At 42.5% G+C, this 27470-nt stretch overlaps 1 protein-coding gene across 3 annotated transcripts in view; it reads right to left on the minus strand.

Annotated features, from left to right (window-relative positions):
* Positions 1–27470, minus strand: part of MARCHF1 (membrane associated ring-CH-type finger 1) — a 462352-nt gene that overhangs the window by 348103 nt on the left and 86779 nt on the right. The window contains exon 2 of one of the 3 annotated variants that reach the window (XM_043545930.1): positions 25238–25385. The exons of 1 other annotated variant lie outside the window; for it this stretch is intronic. The gene's annotated coding sequence lies outside the window, so the exon portion shown is untranslated. Of the gene's footprint in view, positions 1–25237; positions 25890–27470 lie in introns of those variants that run through there. One more of the 3 variants, XM_037897484.2, reaches the window with a different exon arrangement.

Genomic DNA, 27470 nt, shown 5'->3' on the forward strand with positions numbered 1-27470 from the left:
CTAATGTGAATTTGACACAAATTCATTGAATAGTTTAAGCTAAAATAATAAACATATTTCAAGCTGAATTCACAAAACCACAGCACCTTCCTTATAACCTTTAGCCCAGCAGTGGGATGTGGGAGATCTGATTTCAGTTTCCTCCTCTGACCCATGTGGAGCAGGGATTTGAACTTGGCTCTACTACAGGTTGAGGGCCCTACTCAGTGGGCTCTAGAATATTCTGGAGTATATTTCAGTCTCCCCTGTTGAAGTTGTCCCACTGTATATAAATTATTAAATAGTTCATGGAGCAGGAATTGGACTTGGATCTCTCCTCACTCAGGTGAGCGCCCTAACCATCCGGCGAGGGTGGGGGGTGGTAGGAGCTGTGTGTCTCCCAGTGACTAGTCAAGTACTTTATACAAAGTAGAACAGCTTCAGTAAGGGAGACAGACAGACCCCATCCCCATCTTAAACTACCATATAGACCACGTTATAGCACTCACCCAGGAAGTGGGAGATGCAAGTTCAAATCCTTTCTCCGCAGCAGGCAGCTAGGGGCAACTGAATCCAGGAACACCCCCCCCCCCATCCCAAGTGAGTGTCCTCCTCACTAGACTCAAAATTGGAAAGACACTTCCTCCCATTTTGTGAATAATTTCCTTTGCTTTTTCTATTAAAAATGGCTGGAACTGAAATGTCTTGTTTAATCTGAAACAAAATTTTTGTCAACCTCCAAAAAAAAATTTGCTAAAGCAAAAAACACTTTTGGGGTTTGGTTCAACCCACACCAATTTTATTTTGGGTTTTCAGCACTGCCAGCAATCCAAAAACACTGGTTCTTCACCCAGTTTTCTGAGCCACACCTTGACTGCCAACCACATGAAGTGCTATGTCAGTTATACATATTGTAAATGTCCTTTAGAAAAAATAAACATGCAGAGCTCTTTAAGACATTTTTGCTTCATCCACATTTTGAAGTGTTAGCATGAAACAGATTCTAGCTGTTACTAATATGTGCTCTATTTTAAAAAAAATCTATGTTTTTGTCTTTGGGGACGTTTAGGCTTGAAAAACAACATTTGTCAGCCAAAACTTTAACATTCAGACTGTCCTTGTTTGGCTGAGATGAGAAATAGAGGTCCACACAACAGAACCACTAACCCAGGAACCTATCCTTGCAACAAAGCCCGTTGCCAACTGTGCCCACATATCTATTCAGGGGACACCATCACAGGGCCTAATAACATCAGCCACACTATCAGAGGCTCGTTCACCTGCACATCCACCAATGTGATATATGCCATCATGTGCCAGCAATGCCCCTCTGCCATGTACATTGGTCAAACTGGACAGTCTCTACGTAAAAAAATAAATGGACACAAATCAGATGTCAAGAATTATAACATTCATAAACCAGTCGGAGAACACTTCAATTTCTGTAATCTGATCACGCGATTACAGACATGAAAGTTGTGATATTACAACAGAAAAACTTCAAAACCAGACTCCAGCGAGAGACTGTTGAATTGGAATTCATTTGCAAATTGGATACAATTAACTTAGGCTTGAATAGAGACTGGGAGTGGCTAAGTCATTATGCAAGGTAACCTATTTCCCCTTGTTTTTTCCTACCCCCCCCCCCCCCCCGGTTCCTCAGACGTTCTTGTTAAACCCTGGATTTGTCCTGGAAATGGCCCAACTTGATTATCATACACATTGTAAGGAGAGTGATCACTTTAGATAAGCTATTACCAGCAGGAGAGTGGGGTGGGGGGAGAGAAAACCTTTTGTAGTGGTAAACACCCATTTTTTCATGGTTTGTATGTATAAGAACATCTTCTGTATTTTCCACAGTATGCATCCGATGAAGTGAGCTGTAGCTCACGAAAGCTTATGCTCAAATAAATTGGTTAGTCTCTAAGGTGCCACAAGTACTCCTTTTCTTTTTGCGAATGCAGACTAACACGGCTGTTACTCTGAAACCTGTCAACTGAGGAAAGAATAGCTGGCAAAGATCTGGGTTCGAACATTTAATGAAAAAGCATGGCTGGGTTTAGGAGTATTAAAGTGAGAAATTGCCCAGATTGCTGTGCAAAAATAAGCTTGTTTTAAGGAAAGAAGTGATGTAATATTGCCTGCACCAGCATTTTCCTTTAAATTTCCCAGAGTTGCACCTCCACAAGTGCTAGTGGGAATGCTAATGTAGATAGGTCACCAGTGGTTGCCAGCATTGTAGCCACCTTGTCATCTCACCATGTTCCTGCTCAAAGCAGGATACAATGACACTGTGGTTAGACTGAACTAAGCTAGCACTCCCATCACTGATACCCTTATTGGAACTGTATAGCCTTACAAAGCTTGAGTGTTAAAAAGGTAAATTTATGTATCAAATATTGAGTGAAATATTGTTTTACGCAAATAGTTTCATGTAGGTAAATTCTGGAAAGCAGATGGGTGACAGCAGCTCTGCTCTCTAGAACTGCGTCATTCTAAATACAGAAGTCAGTTGCACGAAAAATGCAAAACGATAAGATATGGAGGCAAAAATTAAGTTAGTATCCCATCCATCCATCCACATGCAAAACAGTTATTTTCTGGTAGAACTTACCATTTCCCCTACAGATGAGATGCTAGTTGACATTCTAACATACACTACATTTTTCTTAATTGTACTTTTAGGATAAGGGGAAAAAACACAAGTATTCTAGTAACTATATATGCCCAGGTGTTGGATTTAGTGTCCTCCTCTAAAAGCCAGCTATATTGAAATCTTCATTTTCACAGTTCCCAAATGCCAGTGTTCATCTATGCTAACATTCTCTGAATCACAATCGGAAGATGTACTGGAGGTCTCATGAGCAACAATCTCTTTGCTTTTAGCAGCTACATTGTAATCATTGTTTCTGTTACTAATACTAGGTGATATATTTCAATAAGAATATAATGTCCCTGTATCAAATACAGGTCAAATAACTGAATTACTAAATAAATCTCTCTCTCATATACACAAAGAGATCTGAGATTAGAACCATCATCCTTTCACTTCAGCCGTACAGTCTTCTACTTCTTGAGCTTAAGAAGAAAGCCATTACCTAAGAGTAGTTCTCATAACCTCTCTGTGGACTAACTTTTAAGGCAATGTCATATTCACTCATACACACAAAGTCTGTACATTACAGCCTGATATAGCATACAGAATTTCAGATCCTGAATATTATAAACAAAAGCCTCCCTACATTAAACTGTTCGATCCCTCTGTTTGGAGATTAAAACATTGTTTTGGAGAAGTTGTTAATTGCAGCTGTATTTCTATCTCTGTAGCCACGTGACCACATTTTCTCACCCAAGTTGCTGTATCACTAAACTGTTTTGCCATTACCTTACATTCCATGTAGCTCCATCAAACTTACCTTGACCCCATAAATGTCAATAGTACAATATGAAGTCATGGCAGAATTCAGCCTATTAGATTTTAATAACTATAGAAGGTGCTGAGAATGGAGACTGTAGGTCTGTATGCATCTCTATTCAGGTCACAGTTGACCTGTTACTACTAAGTTGGCAAAAGCAGCTCAACTACTAGAAAAGTATATATTGGGGCGGCCAACCTGTGGCTCTTCAGAGGTTAATATGCGGTTCCTTGTATAGGTGCTGACTCAGGGGCTGGAGCTACAGACACCAACTTTCCAATGTGCTGGTAAGTGCTCACTGCTCAACCCCCTGCTCTGCCCCATGCCCTTCCCCCACTCCACCCCTTCCAGCAAAGCTCCCACCCCTTCCCCCAAATGTGCTGTGCCCTCCCTCCTCCCCTCTAGCCCTCCGAGCTTCCTGCGCATGCAGAACAGCTGATCACGGCAGGCAGGATGCATGGCAGGGGAGGAGGAGGCGTGGGGGACTGGAGGGGGGGCGAGCTGCTGGGGGGCTGCTGACATATTACTGTGGCTCTTCGGCAATGTACACTGGTAAATTCTGGCTCCTTCTCAGGCTCAGGTTGGCCACCCCTGGTATATATTGTAAAAATAAATAGTGGAACACTTCCTTGTAAGGCCCTGTTTTTGTTTGTTTGGATTTCTTTTTAAAGTTATATTCTGTACGTCAGAGCTTCTTCTACCTACTTGCAGAGAGATCGCTCCGTTAGAAACCTCAGAGCAAATAAAGCAAGCAAGCAAACAGTAGTATCACATTTTCCCCTTAGCCAGCAGACACACACACACCCACACTCTTTTGGGCCATAGCGTTTGCTTCACCACAAACATACATACATAAGAGAAACGAATCCCCTCATTGCTGACAGTAATTGCAACGTTCTGTGTAGAAGAATTTTCTGTTTGGACGCTAATCACTTTCATTCCCCTATACCAGTGGTTCCCAAACTTGTTCCTCCGCTTGCGCGGGGAAAGCCCCTGGCGGGCCGGGCTGGTTTGTTTACCTGCCGTGTCCGCAGGTTCGGCCAATCGCGGCTCCCAGTGGCTGCAGTTCGCTGCTCCAGGCCAATGGGAGCTGCTGGAAGCAGCACGGGCCGAGGGACGTACTGGCTGCTGCTTGACTGGCTGAACCTGCGGACATGGCAGGTAAACAAACCAGCCCGGCCCACCAGGGGCTTTCCCTGTACAAGTGGCGGAACAAGTTTGGGAACCACTGCCCTATACATAGATTTTCTTTGAGGTACACTACCTTTGGTAGTCTGTATTTTGTTGTTTTCTGCAAACCCTATAGTTTTCAACAGCAGTAAGGTGCCATGGATTTCTGAGCACATGATCAGATAAGTCTATGCTGGACATAAGGAAGCAGTTAATTTTTTTCTAGCAATTCATCTATACTGGAGAAAGATGATGGATCAATACTTTAGGTTGAAGCTATGCATTCCTAAATCACAGATCACGATATCTCAGTACTATGTTGCTTTTGTGCTGGGATAGGTAGAGGGTAGTTGTAACTCCAAACAACTTCACAATTCAGACAGGAATACAAAGATGAGCACTGAGGTTGTTTTGAGTCCCATCAGAAACCTTTTTCTCTGCTATAAGAGGAGTACTAGGTATGTGGAACCACTAATCAGGACACCAGGAAAAGTCAGGAGTGTGCTAATTTTTCCCTGTTATCTATCAGAGGAGTCCTCCAGGAACACAAGGTTCAGGAAACCTGTTCCCCCTACAAACTCCACCTGGGGTCCCTCTAGCACCGATAGGGCTGGCTTTTCCAACAGCAGTTTTTTGTAAAGCCTGTTTCCTTGAAGAATATCTTCCTGTGGCACCAGCTCTGCAAGGAAAAGAGAAATGTACTTTTCAGAGCCTCCAGGATAGTCTCCTCTTCTAGTTTTGCTCCCCCTCTCATCACCCTCAGTCACAGCACAAGCCCAGTGCAAAGGCTACAAGTTTCCAGATCCATTTTTCAAGTGCTGCTCAGAGAGCTGAGATGCCTTCCCTTCCCCCCACACCCCTAAACAATAGCTCACATCTCAAGCCTCCCTTATACCAGCACTCCCAAGACGTTTAGTCAACTGTCCAGCTCTTCCTCACCACAAAAAACACCATCTGACCTGCAAGGTGGTCTCAGAAGCCCCCTGCTCCAGCCCAGTCTCCTTCTAGCAATGGCAGGATTCCAGAGTCCATCATCAATTGACTTGACTGCCTCCTGCTTCATTGCACATAGTTTTTATTAATACTGTCACTATTTCCCCATCTCAGCATGCCACCCATTCATCCTCCTGATCTTTAACAGACCCCTTTGCCCACCCGCCTCCTCTTACTATATCATTCCCCTCCATCCCTTATAGTTTTACTATTCTCATGTAACCAATTTTGCCAGCCATCACCAACGGCAACTTCTACACAGAAGTGAATCAGACAGTGGGAGGTGGGGGAAGACCACTGAATGAGGATCTCTAATCCCCTCTATAATGTCTTCAGATACAATTATTTTTCAGTGTTACTCACCTTGCAACAATCTCTTTAAGAAAGATAACCTCATTTATTAGCCTTCCAATCCACCAACTCCTTTAGCACTGTAAGTCTGATGCTCATACATTTGTAGGGCTACAGACAGAGCAGCTGAGTCCCAAACAGGATGTTCATTTTCTTTTAAGTTAAATATTTCTGCACTTTGATAATATAGACGAAAATATGTAATTGATGTAACAGAAAAGCTTCAAGCACAACAGATAGTTACAATGGGCATGTAGTAGGGGAAAGGAAAAATAAAAGATTAAGGGAGACAGGTGCTCTGTTTTTCTTCCCCTTACTGTTACTGCTATCCATCCAAATAAAGGCACTGGAGATAAATATTACCCTTCAGTCCAGAGAGGTGGACCTACCTGAAGGCACAGATAAAGAAGCCAGAGCTACAATAGCTACATTTCACTATTTTATACACCATGCACATTCGCAACCCACACAAGAAGCAACAAGAATAGAGCAGTATGATAACTGTATCTGTAATCTGGGCTTCTTTTCCTTTGTTGTCTACACTGACTCATGCAAAGACTTATTATATTTTAATACAGCAGTAGCATCCTAATCTCTGAGATCACGTTAGAAACATATTAAGGGCACCACAGTTGGAAGTACATAGTGAGTTTCAATGTACATCTCTGAACAGAATTCAGGAACTAAGATTCCTATATGCCAAGAAGCTCTTTATTAGCTGATAGCAAAGACAATTAAATAAAACATAATACAAATGCAAAAAAAGATGCATTTTAAAAATTTTAATACGTAGTGTCTGTCAAACTATATTTCATTGAATTAACTACACACACCCATGGCCTTCACCTTTTAATTATCTGCTGTCACCCTAAAATAAATTCTACTAGAATGCAATTGAATCACCAGCCTATCAAATAATTCACGTGTTCCATATGACATTTTCAATATATTATAATGGGAGATAAAATGTAAATGGTTCTTAAATAATTTCTGACCAGTTAATAAGGCCAAAGAAAACAGAAAATGAATTATGTGATTTCAAACTCCTGAGGGGTAATAAAATGATTAACTACCTCACCTATCTGCAAAGTAGTTTACACTACAGTCTCTGTCTGTCACAAGAGGAAACGCTCTCAAGGGTCCTACAAGGAGTTCTTTGGTTGTATGTTTTTGGTTTGTTTGTTTTAAGTAAAGACATTTTGCTCAACAAAGCAGTTAAATCAAAGCTGTAGGATCGTTCATTTAGTGTTATTGCAAGGAGATCTATGCACATTGTCTTAACTAAAGATTAGCTGTTCCTTGTAAGTTCAGATAGGCCTCTGTCTGGAGCTGCTTTCAGCTAATGGTGCCGCCCTAGAGTTGAGTAGGCACAGTTAGGGAAAATTTGCCTTAATTTTTCCTTTGTTTTGGCCAATCAATCACTGTTCAGTCTCTTGTTTGGTAGTTTCTTGCTATGATTCTAGCCTGCTGGTAAAGCTGTTAGTAGTCTCTCTTTTCTCAGGGTGGTTCAGAGTTTCTTGAGTCAGAGGGCCAGTAACCTCAGAGAAGGGTCAACAGTTTCCAGCCCTCTTCTGGGGTTGGTAGAGAAACCCAGGCCTGCCCACAGCTCAAGGTTCCCATCCAGGGACCCTGTATCAAGCAGTTAGGATCAGTTTCTCCCAATCCCTTACTGCTTTCCATGACTGCTCCCTACTCCACCTCTCTTGTACACTATTTCCCAGACTCATGCTCTATGATCCTCCTCCTCTGGGGGTCCATGCTTCCTGGGAAGCTTCCCATCAGTCTGTTATTGAAAGCTGCCACTCCCATTGGTTCCTTAGCATCTCTGGCAGCCACCCATCTCTTCTGACCTGCAACCTTTTAAAACTTCCTCACTGTTGCTGGACCACCAATCAGCCTCAGTTCAGGAGACAACTCATTTCTCTGTGGCCCCTTTAGCAGCTGGGACAGCATAGCAGCTGTATACCCCATGAGAGCCCCCCTTGCCTCAGGCATCCTCCCAGCACTGGGGCTGGGCAAGGCACACCTGAACTTTAATGTTATTTTTCTCTAAAATACCTTTTTTAAAATCCAGGAAAAGCAGTAAACGGGTTGTTTTACTTTTAAGATCTTTACTTTTTAAATAAAAGTTGAAAACCTGAAATGTGATAAGTGGGTCATTAACAGGTCAGAGTCTGTACCATTACTACTAACTAGTCAAAGATTATGTTTAGGCTATATAAAGATGAGAATGAAATCATACTGAAACTCATCCTAGCTTTGGAAAGTTCAGATTTAGAAATGAATCTGGATTCTAATTCCACATCTTGGAATCATCTCTACTACAAGACACCAGTCTGATTCACATAATTGAAATCAACACTATTACCTCTAACTGCTGTGTTTATGAATGGTAGATAAGGTACCAGTTTCACATGGTCTCATTCTAGCTGAACATTCTTAATTCAAATACCAAAATATAGAATATATACACACATACATACACCCACAGACTAGTATTCATTGTATTTAAATACTACACGTGTTTCAGGGTTATGTGGTGGGAGTCATGATTTGCAAACTTAACATTTTGCTGCATTTCTATCAAAAAGAAAGGCCTTCAATATTTGAATAAGCTTTTTACAATGGGGATATGCTACTTTATCAACTGCTCTGACCATTTCCCTCCCCTCCATTCCCCTAATCTAGAGATGCCTTATTTGAAACCTGCCTGGTGGGACCATGGGAGCGGAATAAGAGAGGTGAAAAGTGTGGGGAGAATAGGGCAGAAAGGTCTGTACCCACCAGAACACACTGCCCTCAAGAACCTGGAATTGAGCCCATTATTCCTGAGTTTTAGCATTCTTTTGCTGTCTAGCAAATAGCTGTGAAATCCACCAGCAAAGCATGTGCCTCCATCCTCATCTAATGGCATATCCACATAGAGGAGAATTGCCTTCTTTGCTACCTGTTACTCCCTTAGCTCAAGTGGTAGAAGACTATGCTCTAGATCTAAAGATCCAAACTCTGCTGCTAAACTGTGTGGGAAGTTGATGTGGTTCCACATGATGGAATTTGCATTTACAATTATTACATTTTTTAAAAGTAGAAAATTACATTAAAAACTATGTTAAAGAACAAAAGGATGCAAAGTCAAGAACTCATATTAGAAAATGCCTCAATTAAGGTTGCCCATGCCATGATAACAGTCTTCAGTTAAATGATCACATGCTATTTTTTCCCCACACGACTCCTGCCTCATTCAGTGCCCAGGATGGGCTTTGCTCTAGGAATGAATCAAAGGAAGTTTTTGTCTGTAGGATCCCGTCCTCATTTGTGGCAGATGCTGGAAGGTGTGTAGTGAATGAAGCTGGGAACTTCAGGAAGGGTAAGCATGGTCTCATAGTTAAACAGATATTGGGAGACTGACTAAAGTTGCCACATTTCTGAAATATGTGCTACAATACCTAAGATACACTTCGATGTGACTACCTCTCCCCTTCAACCACACGAAGTAGCATCAATTTATTCAGCATCAATACCTATGAAGTTAAAAAAAAATCATAGTTTTTTTCTTTATAAAGCAAGCTTGAAGCCACCATTTTTTAAATTCCAGTGCAAGACAACTGACACCAGATCCAATACCTTGCTACTGATCCGTCTCATGAGACGGATGAGCGGAAAATATAGTTTTGATGTGAGATGTGGCGGGGAGAACGTACCTTGAAAAATGCTGACCAAACAGATTTTTTGGTAAGGTTGTGTAACAGTGTAATTCACTTCACAATTCAATTTTTCAGTTTATTCTGTTGTGGCAGCTTCTGGCTTTTTTTTTTTCCCCCCAGCACGCCCTGAGGTAAGGAGGCGGCAGCGTGCAGGAAATTCCACAAAGACCTGGGACTGAGAATCAGGCTGTTTCTTCCTCCAGATCCCTGGGCTCTGGGAGGGTAGGGGGACTGGTATCTGGGCAAGTGTGGGGGGCGCACCACAGCAGGGCTCAGGGGGGAGAGGAGCTGGTGTCTGGGCTGGGGAGTCTCACAGCTAAGCTCTCGGGAGTAGGAGATTTGGGTGTATGGCTGGGTGGGCTCTGTGTCTGGGCTCTAGGCGGGGAGGAGTTGTGGGTGTCTGGCTCCTCAACTGGGCTCTGGAGGGGAGGATGGCGGCGGAAAAACAGGAACTGGGTTGTCATAAGGGTTTCTTTAAGTCTAGTCCTAAGGGAATGTGTGTGTGTGTCTGTACTGTTACAGACATACTTGCTGACAAGTATTTTGAAATAAATTACCAAAATAATTGAAACTGGCAGGATTATGTAGTGTTATTTTTGACAAATAAAATTTGCAGACTTTTGCAGAATTTTAAAATATTGTGCACAGAATTTGTGCTTGTATGTAGAATTTAATTTTCTTGCACCAAATTCCCCCAGGAGTAAATTGAATTCTATCCACAACATTACATAAACAGTTTTAAAACTATTTGGTCCTATCTAGGTACTTATTTGACCCCATGATAGTACACTATTCCAAATGATTAAATTTATTGCTAGATATGTTGGAACGGTAATGACTGGAATTCACAACTTTTGCTGGAAATGATGAAACATTGGTATAATTAAGGTAACTGACTCAAGAAAATCAGTGAAGAATTTGGATACATCATCACCAATTTCAGTGATAAATTCTCTCCATTACATTGGTGTAAAACTGGATTAAGTCCATTGGCTTCAATTAAGCCACTCCAGATTTACATTGGTGTAACAGAGTCAGTAGGTGAAATCCTGATTCCATTGTATTTAGTTATTTTGCCATTGAATTCATTGGATGAAATCTTGGCTCCACTGGTGTTATTTAAATTTAGTGCAGGGAAAACAGTAGAATTTGGCTGTTTACCATTAATTGACTGGACTTCACAGAATTAAGAAGGCAAGTGAACAATCATTTGTTGGTGTCTCAATTTATTTAAAAAACCCTTCAGAATAATTAGTGATCAGCAAGTCTCAAAATGTTTCAAGTCTCAGACTGGATAAGTCTCCCTTATGTCAGGCGCCAAGTTCTGCTCTCATACGTGCTCACAGCTCCCTTTCTTTTCCGTCCGAGTTACCCACATACAAAGGGCAGAACTGGCCAGAAAGTATAACTGAGGGGTATTTTAATCTTCTCCCTCTTTCCTTCCATTTCTGCCCTTCCTTTCTATCCCTTTCTCCAGCCTCATTCTCTTCATTCCACTATTGAGTGAGATCAGCTCTGAGCGACTCCACTTCTCATTTCTTAGCTCCCCATCATTCTCTTTCCCCTGAGACTGCTCCCTATATCTAATTCCACTCCTAGATTTCCCTCCTTTTGCAGATATGCAGAAACCATTCTAGTCACCAGTAGAGCTGAGTGGAAATTTTTGACAAAACATTTATTGGAAAATGCTGATTTGTCAAAGCTGAAACTTTTACTGGAAATATATTGGTTTCATTTAAATTCTGTTGGTAAGGTTTCTCAGGTCCAAACTGGAATTTCTGGTCAGAGTGAAAGATCCCTGTGCCAGAATACCCAACAGCCCAGTGATTCAGGCACTCACCAGCTACATGGGAGACCCAGGTTCAAGCCCCTGCTCTAAATCAAGTAGCTCCCAGATACCAGGTGAGTGTCCTAATCATCAGGTCATTGATTATTCTGTGGTGGGACCATATTTTTTGGTGAAAGTATTAAAAAGAGGAGTCCTTTTGTTCCAAAGCTGAAGGAAAACAAAACTTCAAAACCTCAAAATATTTCACAAAACGGAATTCTTGTTTATGGCCCACCTTAGTTACCACAGTTCAAGAGCCCTCTTTTAGGCTGGCACCTTTCCCCCCAGTTTGTGGCTTCACTTCTCCATGTTAGTGGCACAGACTGAATTATGTGCTTCCAGCTTTGGAAGACCTATGTATCATGCATGATTTTAAGATTGCAGACAGTACTGAACAGACTGTCAGACCTGGTGAAACCACACCAAGAATATGGTAAGCAATAAGCTCAGGTGGAGAGGGGGTGGATGTTGATGATACATAGAGAACATCTTAAGTCAGACAAGAGGGTCATTTATTTAAATTGAGGCAAATTTTCCATAAGTCATTTGGTATTTGTGCCTAGTATAGAGTTTGTATTAAGAAATAGGCTCAAAGTATCAAAACAGTCACATGATACAGCTGCAGAGACACATAAAAGATTGACTTGTCTATTCTGCAGAAGAAGCAGTCATTAGATAAGCAAAGAAAAATGACACATAGAATTATAACCTTGCTTATACCCATTTCCGCAGAATACTATTTTTAAAAAATCCATTACATGTAAAGATGCTATTAGCACTTTGGTTAGATCCTCTGGTTTGGAATGAAAAGAGTCTCTGCCACAGAAAAAAAGGGAAAAAAAGAAATATGCAAAGCAGCGAGGGGACAATTATTTGCATCACACACAAAAAAAAGATCTGAACAAAACAAACCGTATAAATTTAGTTGATTGGAAAGCGAAACCAAACAAAAGAAGACTGAAATTCTCTGTCAGTCTTTCATTTGAGGAAACAGAGTCTGGGATTAGGTTAATTACTGATCAAGAAATGGCTGTAACTTTCATTACCCAAATGTTTCATGATTGTACATAAACATGCATTCTGTGGTTCTCTTCTGCCATTAGAAAATTAACTGTAGCTATCTGGCCAAGCATCTTAGTCCTGATGTCTATTTATTTTACAGCCAGGCAGAAGCAGCATTTTGTATGAGAACATAATTTAATGTGAAGCATTACAGAGGATAATATTCTTAAATCAGGATGGGATTGGCATGATTAACTGAAAGATAAGCTGCAATGTAAACAGGACCATTTGAGGGTCATAAGTATTAGGGGTGGGGGTGGAAATCTTTAAAATCTGTATCTCATGTCCAAAATACAAGTGTTATAGAGGAATTTGCCTTCTGAAATATGAACAGTAAGAAGAGTCAAGAAATAGATTAAGCCTGAATTCAAAGTTTAATCTTCCAGATGAAGAAAATAAAAGCCTTTCTAAGAATCAATTTAGCAAAAGCCTTCTCTTTTCACTGTCAAGTGTTACGCAATATGTCAGCATACAAAATGCCTTGACAACCAATTCTCTTTGGACGTTACTGTCCCAATCTACAATGTTACCATCAAGCTACAATTCCCTCAAGTAAGTAACCTGCCGTCTGAGCTCCCCATCCTTCACAAGAAAACTGCCATGCCAGAGGTCACTTTTCTGACAAACAAGACTTGTCTGTAGAAGTCTTGCTAGCACTATTTTGTAAGATTGAAATTACTCTTCCTCTCAAACAAATTGATACTTTGTCACCACCTGTATTTTGATTAAAGATGCATTTGTTATAATTTATTCATTAAGGGTCACGTACTACTTTTGACCAAATGTGCAGAACTCCGCAAGTATCAATGGCAACTCCTCACATGGACTGAGGTGTTTAAAAAGGTGAAACTAGAGTTAAATCTTTTTTAAAATATTCTAAATTCCCTTTACCTGCTATTAGTTTTCCAGTAAAAAGATCCATCCTCCCTTCCCCCCCCGCCCCCCGATTTTACATAGGGCAGAGGCAAAAGTTTTCAGAGATCACAATATTAACTAACTTCTGCCATTCTTCGATGGCCCCTACCATCATAGCACCTATGTATCATGTGTGCAGTTAGGTTCCATTACTGCAAAAGTGCAGAATGCCTCCTAGAAAGTGTTAACCATCCTCCACTGGGAGGGGACAAAGATCTCATAAGATCAGCCGTTCACTGCACTTGCACACCCATTCAGGCAGGTGCTTATGTATGTAAACTAGTAGGTCCAACATGTAAACATGTTTAGAGTCCTGATCTAGTAAAACCCTAAAGCAGTGTGTAACTTCAAGGAGATGAGTATTCACAGTTACTGTAATGCAATATGGTTACTTGTGCTATTATATGGTGTCTTAAATATAAAGGGAAGGCTAACCAGCTTTAAATCCCTCCTGGCCAGAGGAAAAACGCTTTCACCTGTAAAAGGTTAAGAAGCTAAAGATAACCTCACTGGCACCTGACCAAAATGACCAATGAGGAGACAAGATACTTTCAAAGCTGGAGCGGGGGAAAAAACAAAGGGGTGTGTGTGTGTGTGGGTGGGTGTGGGTAGTGCTTTTGCCGGGACCAGAGCAGGAATGCAGGTCAGAACTCCTGTAAAGGGTTAATAAGCAATCTAGTTAGATACGCGTTAGATTCTGTTTTGTTTAAATGGCTGATAAAATAAGTGTGTTGGATGGAATGTATATTCCTGTTTTTGTGTCTTTTTGTAACTTAAGGTTTTGCCTAGAGGGATTCTCTATGTTTTGAATCCGATTACCCTGTAAGGTATTTACCATCCTGATTTTACAGAGGTAATTTTTTTACTTTTTCTTCAATTAAAATTCTTCTTTTAAGAACCTGATTGCTTTTTCATTGTTCTTAAGATCCAAGGGTTTGGGTCTGTGTTCACCTATGCAAATTGGTGAGGATTTTTATCAAGCCTTCCCCAGGAAAGGGGGTGTAGGGCTTGGGGAGATTTTGGAGGGAAAGACATTTCCAAGTGGGCTCTTTCCTGGTTATATTTGTTAGACACTTGGTGGTGGCAGCAATAAAGTCCAGGGACAAAAGAAAAAAATAGTTTGTACCTTGGGGAAGTTTTAACCTAAGCTGGTAAAAATAAGCTTAGGGGGTTTTTCATGCAGGTCCCCACATCTGTACCCTAGAGTTCAGAGTGGGGAAGGAACCTTGACATATGGCCACTACAAAAAACAGCTGACTCATAATGAACATTTAATACTTACACAAGATCTGCATATAAAAAAAAACCTCACTACAAGAAATCTGCAATTGGAGGTAGTTGGGTATTTGCATATGGAAGATCCTTTTAGCTTTTACAGCCAAATTCTGCCCTCGGTTACTAGAAAAGAACTCCCCTGACCCTTGTATTTGAAGAAACAAACTCTTAGGTGCAACAAAAACCTCAATTCACCTTATATGAAGCAGTCATTATATAATGTAATAATAATTATTACAAAAACATGTACTTTATAAAGGAGGTCAGTATCTTTTCTCCCTTCTGTAAAATGGGGATAAAGGAGACACAGCAAGGTGAAGTGATTTGCTCAAGTTCACCAGCAGGCCACTGGCACAGCTGAGAATACAAAATAGTTCTCCTGAGTCCCAGTACAGTGCTTTATCCCACTATGATGGAAATGTATCCACCCAAAAGTTCTAACTAGGAGGTTTCCATTTTTCATAGGCATTGAGGTTAAACCACCACACAAAGTTTTTTCCCCCTTTTATTTTTAAATCAATCATATGCTTTTGGGGAGGAAATAACTTTCAGCAGGATGGTTAGACCTCTGCATATTGCGTGACGGAGAAGAGGGAATGAGAAGCAAGTGTGTTGCTGTTCATATGATGTGTTACTGTTTATAATACATTTTGAAAAAGGATACTGTATACAAGGGGAAAGACCTGCAATGTACAGGAATACAATGCTACTTTTTCCAGTTGCATGGGTCTTCATTTGCTCTGAATCTACTATTTGGATAGGAAGAGCAATAAACAGATATCACACATGTTGGACAGTAGTAACTAATGTAAGCCCAAGAAAATGTATCTACACCTTTTTTCTAATTTACAGTCATTCCTCTTCATATCAAAATTGACCCAGCCTAGTCCCTCTTCCCTCCAGACACTAAAATCCAGCTTCCACCCATCTTGTCAAGTACTTTACCTTGCAGCCACATCTGGGATTTCATTTTAGTGAGATTACTTTCAGCACTAACTGTAACACCAGAGGTGAAAATAAGCCAGTACAGCGTACCAGCAAGAGCCGGTGCACTGTACTGGGGAAGCCCGGCTTCCCCGGGGGCAATTTAAAGGGTCTGCGGCTTCCCTGCTTCTATTGCCCCGGTCCTTTAAATAGCTGCTGGAGCCCCGCTGCTTTCCCAGGGCCCTGGCAGCTAATTAAAGGACCGGGGCAGTAGAAGCAAGGGAGTCCCGGGCCCTTTAAATAGCCCCCGGAGCCCCGGGCTGCTGCTGCTACCCCGGTGGGGGTGGGGGGCAGGAGGTGGAGGAGAAGGAGGGGTGGGGCACTTACCTTACAGGGCGGGCTGCTCTAACCCCCACAGTCCCGCCCCTTCTGCCCTAGGCCCCGCCCCTTCCGGGGGCCAGACCTGGCCCCAGCGTACCGGTAAGTCACTCCATTTACTTTCACCCCCATGTAACACTGACAGACCACGGTCGTCAGTGGGCGGGATCAAACAAGGAGACCTCTGGAGCTTAGTGCATGAGCCTCTACAGCATGAGCTAAAAGCCAACTTTGTCTTAGCTAAGGCTATAGAGCAGAGTCATTTTAACCTGAAGTGGTCTCGGTGCCACTAGATGGGTCAGAACACTGTACACAAAAGGTGTGTGAGTTGCATAAGCACTATGTTCAGCTGCAAGTATTTGCAAGGTTAGGACTCAATATATTGTACTAGAGAAATAGCATGGGATTAGAATTCAGGTACTCCAAATATTTCACTTTTGGATCTGGCACTGCCTTGCTACGTGGCCTTGCATCAGTAATTCTATAAGACAGATTTTGCACAATTACACCTCTATAATTCCAGAGCAACAGAGCAGAATTTGGCCCTGCAGGTCAGTTTTTGCAGCTGTAAAATAGGAATGCTAGTTACTACTTGTACTATTTAATGGCCTAAATGAAAATCTTTAATCCAATCATCCCCTGAACATTAAGAACATTCAACTCTTCATCTGGATCCAGACTCTGAGCACTCCACTTCCAAGAGCTGAAGCAAGCCCTAAAGTCTTACTATATTAACTATGCATAAATGCCCTGCTACAGACTAGTAAGAAGTTCTCCTAAAGACACTTATTTAGAAGCCTTGAATCTCTTTTTAGGCCTTCTAAGTGATCCCGTTGACTTATTTAAAGCTCATCTAAAAAGGATCATAGAAGCCACATCTGTACAACTAACACCACTAATGAAAGGATTTGTTTTTCATAGACATGAATTATCTAGGTAGTGAAACCACAGCCAGATCTTTGTTCTAACTGCACACTTGTGTCCCTTAAACACTTCAACACACACACTGTGTTGATGCAGCTCATTTATGACACTGCCCTTTTAGCCTTTCATGTGCAGGGAGCTCATGAGCCCAGGTTTACAGAGAGGCTGTCAACATTCTCCTTGTTGAAGGGATGTGGGGAAATGATTTAAAATATTCTTCAGGGATATATGACAGCCTGGAGTCTATTAGTCATCAGTCCAGTATATCTTGCTGCCTTCCACAGATTCCTGCAATATACTTCGCAGGCTTCTAAGTTGCTATGTGGCAGAATACATTTCACAATCCTTTTGGCTAATTAGGAAGCAAACCTATATTACTTTAAATTTGCTAATTGTAATTAGTTTTCATGTATATAAATTAAATACAAGTTTTGCATGGCATAAAGAAAGTGACATTTTTCATCACTCACTTCCTTCTTTATGTACTGTGACAATAATTTAGTTATTATAGTGAGAATATCATGGATTGACCAGTAGTAAACTCTGGAAAATATATTCATTCCTATCAGATTCATACAGACATCCTGCTAATGAAAAAGTACACAACCAGCAGCATGACAAGCTTGATTAATTCAGAAAGCGCAAAGTCAAAACAAATTTTAATATAACCTAATTTTAATCATTCAGCATCATTAGCATTTCAGTTCAACATCCTTTGGTTCTAATCAATGTCTTCACCTAGATGTTTCACAAACCAGGAATATTTACAAAGCTCAAGGCACAGAATGCTATAATCCATATATACCAGCATGCAAGTTCAAAATGGGCTTGAGTCACTTAAGCCTGGTCTACACTGCAGAGTTAGGTTGACATAGGCTGCCTTATAAATGTCTGTGTCTCCATTACCAGGACCATTCTACAGACGTAACTTTCCTGCCACTTTGGCTTAATTACTCCACCTGCATGAGAGCCATAGCACTTAAATCCACATTATTAGGTCAAGGACAAAGCAGCGAAGACAGTGCATTGCTTAGGTCAACTTTAATGGCCTCCAGGTGGTATCCCACAATACTCCACTGTGACCACTCTGGGTGAATGTTTTCATCGTCTCTGCTCAGTGGCCAGGTACACAGGAAACAGACCCTCCCCTGTTAAAGCACCAGGAACTTTTGAATTCCCAATTTTCTTTTTCATCAGCGTGGAGAGCTTGCCAGCACAGCTGATCATGGCAACCAACATCCCAAACACGCTCCAGTCTAGAGTACACAGGGAGTGCTAGATCTTATTGGTCTGTGGGAAGGAAAGTCTGTGCAGGCACAGCTCCAGTACAGCCATAGAAATGTAGACATCTGCTAAAAGATTGCACAGGGCACGGGTGACAAGGGCTACACCAGGGACACACAGCAGTGCCACATGAAAATGAAAGAGCTTCGGCAGGTGTACCAGAAGACAAGAAATGCGAACAGTCACTCTGGTTCTGCACCACTGACATGCCACTTCTACAATGAGCTGCATGCAGTTCTCAGCGGAGACACCACAATGACCCCCAAGACCAGCATAGATACCTCTGAGAAGTCGGAGTCCTGACCCACTGCAGGCAACACTGAGGTGGTGGTCTTGAATGAGGAAGAGGAGAATGGGATACAGGTGTGCAAGGGATCCATTCTCCTGGAGAGCCAGGAGCTGTTTGAAGCCCCGGAGCAGTCCAAGTCCAGCCAGTCACAGAACAGCATATGGCTGAGCATGATGCCAGGGAAGGCACCTCTGGTGAGTATTCAATTCCAAAATATCGTGGGGGATATCTCCAGGAAAGTTTCACAATCCAGTGCAGAAGGTTTCTGGGGAGGACTGCCTTATTTCTTCCACAGCAGGACATTTTCCCTCGCCACTCCAGTACTAGACAGATTGCTGCAGTTGCACAGGAGCCAGCAAACAGAGCTGTAAACAGGTGCAGAGACTCCTCCAGCAAGTGACCCATGCCCCACGCTGCAGAGGAAGGCGAACCCCGCCCCCCCCCCCCCCGCCAGGGCCTCTGCCAATCTGCCCTGGCGGAAAATTCCTTCCCAACCCCAAATATGGCGATCAGCTAAACCCTGAGCATGTGGGCAAGACTCACCAGCCAGACACCAGCCAGACACCCAGGAAAGAATTCTCTATAGTAACTCACATCCCACCCCATCTAACATCCCATCACAAGCCATTGGGCATATCTACTGCTAGTAGTTGAAGATCAATTAATTGCCAAAATTAGGCTATCCCATCATATCATCTCCTATAAAGGGAGCCAGCCACTCTATGACTCTAGTTCTGCTGGCATCACTGCAGTACATAGCATAAGGATCGAGTTCTTACCTGGATGTTTGCAGCATCAGTTCTCTTCCCACCTCTGTTACCCTCAGAAGGCTGATATCACATAGGGTCAACCCAGGGGATACGGCAGCCATTTTCATTTCAATTTCTTGGACTGCAAACAGTAGTGCATGTGATTCCACCTCCACTGTGCTTTTCTGCTCCTTCACGGGTTTCCCAGACATGTCGGTAGTGGGGGTGGCAGGGATCGTCATTGAGCTTAGAAGCTGCAAGCCTTGGCCCAAAGCTAGCAACAGAGAAATGGGGGAAGGGGTTCTGGCGGAAGGGAAATTTGCTTGTGCACTCTCGCCACCATAAACCGACCTCCTGCACTGCCTCTGCCAAGGCTTGCAGTTTGGGAGAGTCAACAGTGGTTCCTGATTGCCACACAACATCCATGTAACAAAGGGCCGGGGGCCATTAAACTTGTGCTCCTATCACGGGTTGCCCACCCAAAGCTGCAGAGAATCCAGCACCTCTGTCCCCAGACCACATTCACCATGCCTGGAAGAGCAAGCCAGGTCAATGACTGCCTTGTGTAAATGAAAATGTTCTATCTTTTACTTCAGTGGAATAAGGGGAGTGATTTTTATATATCAGCTGTGCACTAGACCCTGGTTATGCACGGACAATGATTGCTTTGTGTTTTCCATATCTTACAACTGAAAGTATGGCCTTCAGCTCATCCTCCACACCAGAGGAAAGGCTGTCCCACATTAGAAGAATGCAAAAAAGAACATTTGATAACATGTTTATGAATGCCTCTGGGACAGTGGACACCAAGCAGAGGACGTGGAGGATTTCTCTCTCTGAAAAATCGGACATGGACATTGCAAGCAAGAGAGAAGACCAGGAGCATGAGCGTGGCACGCAGCAGGAAATGTTGGGGATTCTAAAAGAAGAGACAGACACGTTGGGGCAACTGGTAGACATTCAGGAGAAACACCTTGAAGCTAGACTTCCTCAGCAGTTCGTGCAGAACAGCATTCCTGCATCATTGTATTCCCCCTCTCCCAAATGTTCCAGGAGGTGGGGGGCGGGGGAGAGCTATATCCCTTCCACTCCATGTCAGGGGAGGGTACTAGCAATGAAAGGTGCGCATACGATGCTCCTCTGCTGCCTCTGGAAATACTGCAGCGTAAGGCAAATGGTGTTTGTAATGCTCACAACAAGAGTAGGATCCATGCTTCTCAGGAGATGGCGTACATGTGGCTATGCCAGCCTTTTTGAAAAAAGGCACGAAATATTACGGTTTGCAGTTGAGATCAAGGGAGGGGGGTGAAAACTGCATCATGGGACGTTGAAGCCACATTCTAAGCCTCCCCTGAGAAAATGTTTTGGTCCCATGAGGCATTGCAAGCCCTTCACAAAACCTCTGCAGTGAGTAGCACTGTCGGATAGCGACTCATGGTGCACTGCTGTCAGCATCGATGCAAGTGTTGCTAGTGAGAACACAATCCACTGACACAAGGAGTGTGATGTGGACATGCACTATCGATTTGATTACTATGGCGGCTGGATGTGGACTTAAGTTTGAAGTGTACATATGCCCTTCAAATGAGTGTCTGGCCCCCTCCCCACCAATTAAAAAGTTCAGGGTGTCCTACTAGAAGATGGGATGGTTTGGCCCTTTGTAGATGTAGGGGTCCCAAAAGTGAATTGTAGATCCAAAAGTTGGTTTGGATTCCAAACCACCAAGCACAGTTAGGTGAATTTGGATTCAAGGTTTAAATACAAGCCCCTCTGCTACAAAAGCTGCATGCTGATAGAAGTAGAACCACACCTTACATAAGCATTGTTTCAGGTGAGTGATTTTTCCTTTCTGCTTTGATTTGAATATTTGTAGTAGCATCTAAAAGAGATTATAAATCATCATCATTCTGCCCTCCCCCCTCACATTTTTACACCCTCAGCTTAGCAGGCAAACCACTGCACTCATCTCACACACACCCTTATCACGTAAAGGGCACTACACAGAAGATTCACGTGGAGCATGTTTGAGAAGAAATTAACAGTTACACAAAAGGGACAAATAAATGCTTCTGAAGTCAATTAGCCTGGTGGATATATTGTCCACAGAAGGAGAAAAAAGGCTCAGGAGAGGAATCGCAGCAGTCCCAAGGTGGTTTTGGTACCACATGCATGTAGCACCTCATGCAGCTGTCTCCATACCTTATACCTGAACTCAGGAAAGGTGTTACAATAAAATTCAAAGCCAAGAAAATTCAAAATTACAGCTGACACTCCATTTTTAACTCACCTGAGGTCACTTTCCATCCACTAGTTAAGGGGAAATTTCTCTCTTTACTTAGAATTTCATGTCACTTGTATATTTGCTTTCATGAGAGCAAATATACAAAAGCCTCTTTCAAAATGCCATCCCTGTAAGCCACACATTATCCACAGAATACCTTCCTTAATATTTTTGAAAAAAATTGAGTCTTTTTTTTTTTAAAGTGATCCTGAACAATTCTGAGGGACAAAGTCAAAACGCTACTCTACAATTTGTTGCATAACAAGAAGAATATAAATTATATACATTTCCATATATCTATAATCCTGCTGCAAAGTTATTTTATAAGAGTGTCCAATTTTCCTCTAAATTGAAATGCTGCGCTGACTAAATTGAAGTTCAAATCAAATGGCAAATGATTCCAGATACAAAAGCACAATAAGAGAAAGTATGCCACCCACAAATAGTTTGCATGTTTGAAACATAATAAACAGCTTGTGCATCTGAATCAAGCTACATTAATCATGCTCTCTATTCTTGTGAAGAAAACAGATAAGAATGTGCTGCTAGGTAGGGTTGCCACCTTTCTGAATATATAATACAAAATCATTAGCTTCCACAGAAAGCATTAGAAGCATTAGCACTGCCTAGACCTCCACAAATTCAGGGCTTTGGATGCTCTGAAGTGCAATCTGAGTAATTTCTTGATCTTTTAGTATATTTCTTTTACGGCCAACACATTTCAGCCCAAGTCTTCCCACTCCTAAACAGATACAAAATATCTACTGTATCACCCATTTTAACACTCATTGTCTATATATGTCCCTGATTAACTGAGCATTTCTTTTAAGTGTTTGAAAGCATGACTGTACTTGAATGCAATATGGCTGATATTAATGAAGATCAAGGGAAGTAGATATGTTTGGACTTCATTTTCTTTAATTACTTCTAAAAATGCTCAATGTATTTTGGGACCTTCTACTTCCCAACTACAAGAAGACAGTTCCGCCACCTGCTGGTAGCATAGAAAAGGGAGCCCACTGTTTCATCAGCAACAGTACAAAGAAAACCAACTCCAGCACAACAAAATATGTTGATACAGTACATACAAAATGGGAAATGACTGGCTAGGAAGGAGGACTGAGGAAAGAGATCCGGGAGTTATAGGGGACCATAAGCTAAATAGGAATCAACAGTATAACACTTCAGCAAAAAAAGCGAACATCATTCTGGGATGTATTAGCAGGAGTGTTGTAAGCAAGACACAAGAAGTAATTCTTCTGCTCTACTCCTTGCTGATTAGGCCTCAACTGGAGTATCGTGTCCAGTTCTAGGTGCCACATTTCAGGAAAGATGTGGACGAATTGAAGAAAGTCCAGAAAAGATCAACAAAAATAATTAAAGGTCTAGAAAACATGACCTACGAGGGAAGATTGAAAAAATTGCATTTGTTTACTCTGGAAAATAGAAGACTGAGAAGGCACATGATAACTGCTTTTGAGTACATAAAAGATTGTTACAAGAAGGAGGGATAAAAAATGTCTAACTTCTGAGGATAGAAAAAGAAGCAATGGGCTCAAATTGCAGAAAGGGAGGGTTAGACATGGAGGGAAAAGCTTCTAACCGTCAGAGTGGTTAAGCACTGGAATAAATTGCCTAGGGAGGTTGTGGAATCTCCATCACTGGATATTTTTAAGAGCAAGTAAGACAAACACTTGCCAGGGATGGTCTAGACAATACCTAGTCCTGCAATGAGTGCAGAGGACTGGACTAGATGACCTCTCGAGATCCCTTCCAATCCTATGATTCTAGGTTCAGAGGATGGGGGAGGGGGAAGAGACAGGAAAAGAGGCTGTAGCAATGCTTCTTTTCCCAGCAAAAAAGATCTAGGCTAGGGCAGCTGCTGGATTGGAGTGAGATGAAATCAGTTCTCTACCCCCACCAATAAGGCATTTCTCCTAGAAGCAGGAATGCTGACTCAATGGCCCCCATCCCTTGCTCAGCTGCCAGGTCGACTTCAGAATGATCAACCAAGAATGAAGGTTACTGAGGATGCAGTTAATGCTTTACTGATCATTAGCCATAAAGCACAGCTTCCTGAATCCTGCTGATGAAGAGTTAGGTAGGAATTGTCCATTAATTTCGACCCTGAAGACCCAGAAAATGGAGTCAGAGTCTGTCCTATGGGTAAGGAGGGCAGAGTTTGGTAGCTGCCATAGTTGGACAGAGCAGGCCCAGGGTTTGATGTAAAATTTCAGAAGTAACATATAGGAAGCTACACAATCCTTCTCTCCCTTATCATGTATCTGTTACCTGGCTGCACAGTTAATCAACATTGCAAAGGCTGTTGCATTTCAGGGACAGATTATGAAATGCTGCCAACAGTGTCTACAATATACTAGATGCTGTACAAACCCCAAGGAGGTAATGGTCTCGGGCTGGAAGAGAATTCCTGTCTATGTATGTAATTATTAGTTCATAAAGTGCACCGGGGTGCTGGAACAATTTTTACAGTGGGGGTGCTGAGAGCTATTGAATCAAACTGTAAAGACTGTCTATAATGGAAACCATTTCAAGCCAGGGGGTGCTGCAGCAACCCAGCACTCTATAAAGTGAGGGGCAAAAGCACCCCAAGGTACCTCTCCCTATCCACCTCTCTTTCAGCTCAGATGACAAAAGAAATAGCTTTGGAAGCTGGAAGCAAATCTTGGCCTGAGAATTTGGTCAGCAATGTTACTGGGAATATATGGTAAGGAATTTCACTTTGAACCAAGTTCTATTACTAGGCAATGTTTTATCTTTATTTCTCTTCTAATCAGCTCTGACTTTAATGCATTATACTTGTACTCAAAACCTCTCTTTACAGTTAAATAAACTTGTTTTATTCTTTAATCAAAACTAATCCAGTATTATGAATTATTTGGTTAACAACATTTAAAGTCACAAACCATTGGATATTGTTCCCTAACAGGGCCAATGGACCTAAAAATATCTGAAATGCCCAGGAGAGGGCTGGACAGTGCAGAATACACATTTGGGGGAAAATTCGGAACCGGGATTGCATTGGGATCACCTTGCAAGTGGTAACCAAGGCTGTTGGAAGCCAGAGTGAGACTTGAGTGTGTTGGCTGGCTGCAGCTATGCACAGACACTCAGGATGTAATGTGCATGCGGTTTGGCTGTTTGTGAGGGGCCCAGGTTGGGAGCTACAGCAGCAAAGGATAGCGAAGCACCCCAGGTTGCAGGACAAGGGTGACAACCCTTCACTGGTCTGAATTGTACCCCAGAATGTCAAACACTTATGACCCCCTTTGTGGATCCAGGCTTGGGTTTTATGGATATTGAGCTGACCACCACTACAGGCAAGTATTTACTTATGTACCGCATAAGTTTAACATTGTCTTCCTTTCTTACAAATTTTGCACAATTAAGTATTTACACAATTAAGTCATGCTTTCACTCAAAGGAATCCATGTCACTTTGTGTTCCATTCTGGAACACTATCTAGTTTTGCCAACAAAACATTAACTAAACTTAAAATAGATTATAAATATCATTATTTCTCAATTGGATTATATACGTCACTTTTGTCAGTACTGCACAAATTAAAAAGCTTCTCAGTCAAAATACAACTCCTAATAAGACTATGTAATAAAAGATGTTTTAAAATCCCACAAAATGTATACTTTGTAATGTTTTCAATGTAGTATATATAATACATAAACATTCAACTCACCTCTAGCGGCCAAACTGTGTCCTGACTTATTCAGAGTTTGGTCCAGTTAATATGCAATACTTTTTCAGTGAGCTGTGAGAATTTAGACGCATGTGTGTTTCATCAGTATCAAAATGTATCCCTATGGTCCAACTTCAATGCTGGTTCCCTGTCAAAGGAGGAGGGAGAAAGTAACAAGATATTCTAGGCAGGTTGGTAGCACTGCTATTATTAAGGTTGCCTGACACTTCCTATAAGACCCTGTTTTCAGTTGGTTACAACTTTGCCAAATTAAACTGGCTGGGCTGAAATTGTGTGAGCTGGATGTCAGACTCCGAAAGGAATTTTTTTTTTTTTTTTTTTTAAATTTCAGCCAAAATGGTTCTGTGGATTTAGACAAAAAGCTTAGGGGAAAACACATTGTTTTGCCCATGTGAAAACATTCCAGTAACCTTTTCTAGCACCCTAATGCTTTGGAGCAGAGACTTGTAATTTGGCAGGGCACTGGCATTTGTCAGTGATGTGCCTTTTGCCATCCCTGTGAAAATCCAGTGACATTTATCCAAGTCTTTTTTTTAAAGATCACATATGACTCATACTCAGAGACTTGCTACAGCATCAAAGTTAAATTCTATGAAGATTCCATGTACACTGGGCATTCTCCAGCTGTGGGTTGATGAGAATTTTCCTTGAAATTGCTGCTCTAGGCTATTAAGGTCTGGGCTGAGACCATCATCATGCCAATGCATGACCAAAGAGTCTGTCTCTCCTGTGGTCTCAAGTCACTGTCTTTTGCTTGGCCCAGATAGCACAGAGAAAGAAACTGCCTGATTCAGATGCAGAAGGGACAAGACCTGGACCTCAGGGAAGAGCAAGAGGACTAGACTGGGGCAAGAAGCCTAGGGAGAGAACCGGAACTGCAAGGTAAGAGAGGAAGTAGGGGCTAGTGGTAGTTAGGAGACCGAGATTTGGTAAGGAGCCATGGAGAGTGAGAGACTGAATCCGTGGAGTAGGAGGGAAAGGAGAGTGATCTGACATGGGGCTGTGATATAGGAGGGAGAACTGAGACTGGCTGATCAAAGAGACCAGGAAAAGGAAGCAGGGGGTTAAGCGTGACACACATTGGACAAGGAGTCCATGGAGGAAGACTGGGACAGGGAATATTGCAGGGGGTGGGAGACAGATTGCAAGCACATGAGGGCAGACAAGGAATGGGAGTTGATGGGGAGGAAGACTGGGACTGGTATAAGGAGTCTGGGGCAGGGGTGAAACGAGCACTTACACAGCAAGGAGAAAGACTGGGATTTGAAACCTGGAGACGGGGACAGGATAAGGAGCTAGGGCTGGGAAGAGACAGGACTAGCACAGGTTGGAGGGAATCCAGTTTGGGAGAGGAGCAGACAGAAGAATCTATGCCCACTAGAGCAGCCTCCCCTCTAGAGCTTAGAATGGAACCCAAGTTTCTTGCATCTTCCCATTCCTCTGCTGTCAGCAAATGAACACCACTGGCAAAGACTTCCAACCCCCATAGGGGCGGGAACTAGGGGTGCAGCCCCCCACACGCCTGGCTGCCAGCCTCAGCTGTGGGGGGTGGAGAGGGGTAAGGGGACTGGCTTTCAGCACCCTCACAATTAAAAATGTTCCAGCACCACTGCACCCCCCCCTCCAACACTGGTCCACAGAAAGAGGATAACGTACCACTGCTACCAGTTACTCCATTAGCTCAAGGGATAGAGGTGTGTTCAGTGTATGTAAAGGTTCCAACCCCGAAAGGATTACATTTGACAGCACACCAGTGAAACAGGGAATGCTGGGAGAAAAGCTGGAAGCAACCCAGCCACATGGACAGAGCAGTGCCAAAGATTAGTTAAAGTTTCACTTGTTCAACTTAAACTGCATTCTGCTTCACTCTGTGAATGGTGGCAGTCTAAGCTGTAAATTCTCTGCACTACAGCAGCTGGCAGCGTGAGACATGGAACCACCTGAAGCTGCCCTGGATTTTGTGGATACAAATGTAGTCAAGCAACAGACCCAGTGGGAAAGAGGAGCTCCAGCACACAGAGCTGGCTATGCAGTAGGACAAGAGCAGCAAGGAAGTGTAACTGTTACTTTGCGTTCCTGGGGAACAAAGCAGAAAGGGCTGCAGCACTCAAGCTCACCACTGCCTGCCTCACAGCAATCCTAGGAACCCTGGGCTTCCACACCCACAGTGAGATGTATTTACTGTGGGAGACAGAATGACCAGATAAAGGAG

The sequence above is a fragment of the Chelonia mydas genome, chromosome 4 (assembly GCF_015237465.2).
Source record: "Chelonia mydas isolate rCheMyd1 chromosome 4, rCheMyd1.pri.v2, whole genome shotgun sequence".
Lineage (NCBI taxonomy): Eukaryota > Metazoa > Chordata > Testudines > Cheloniidae > Chelonia > Chelonia mydas.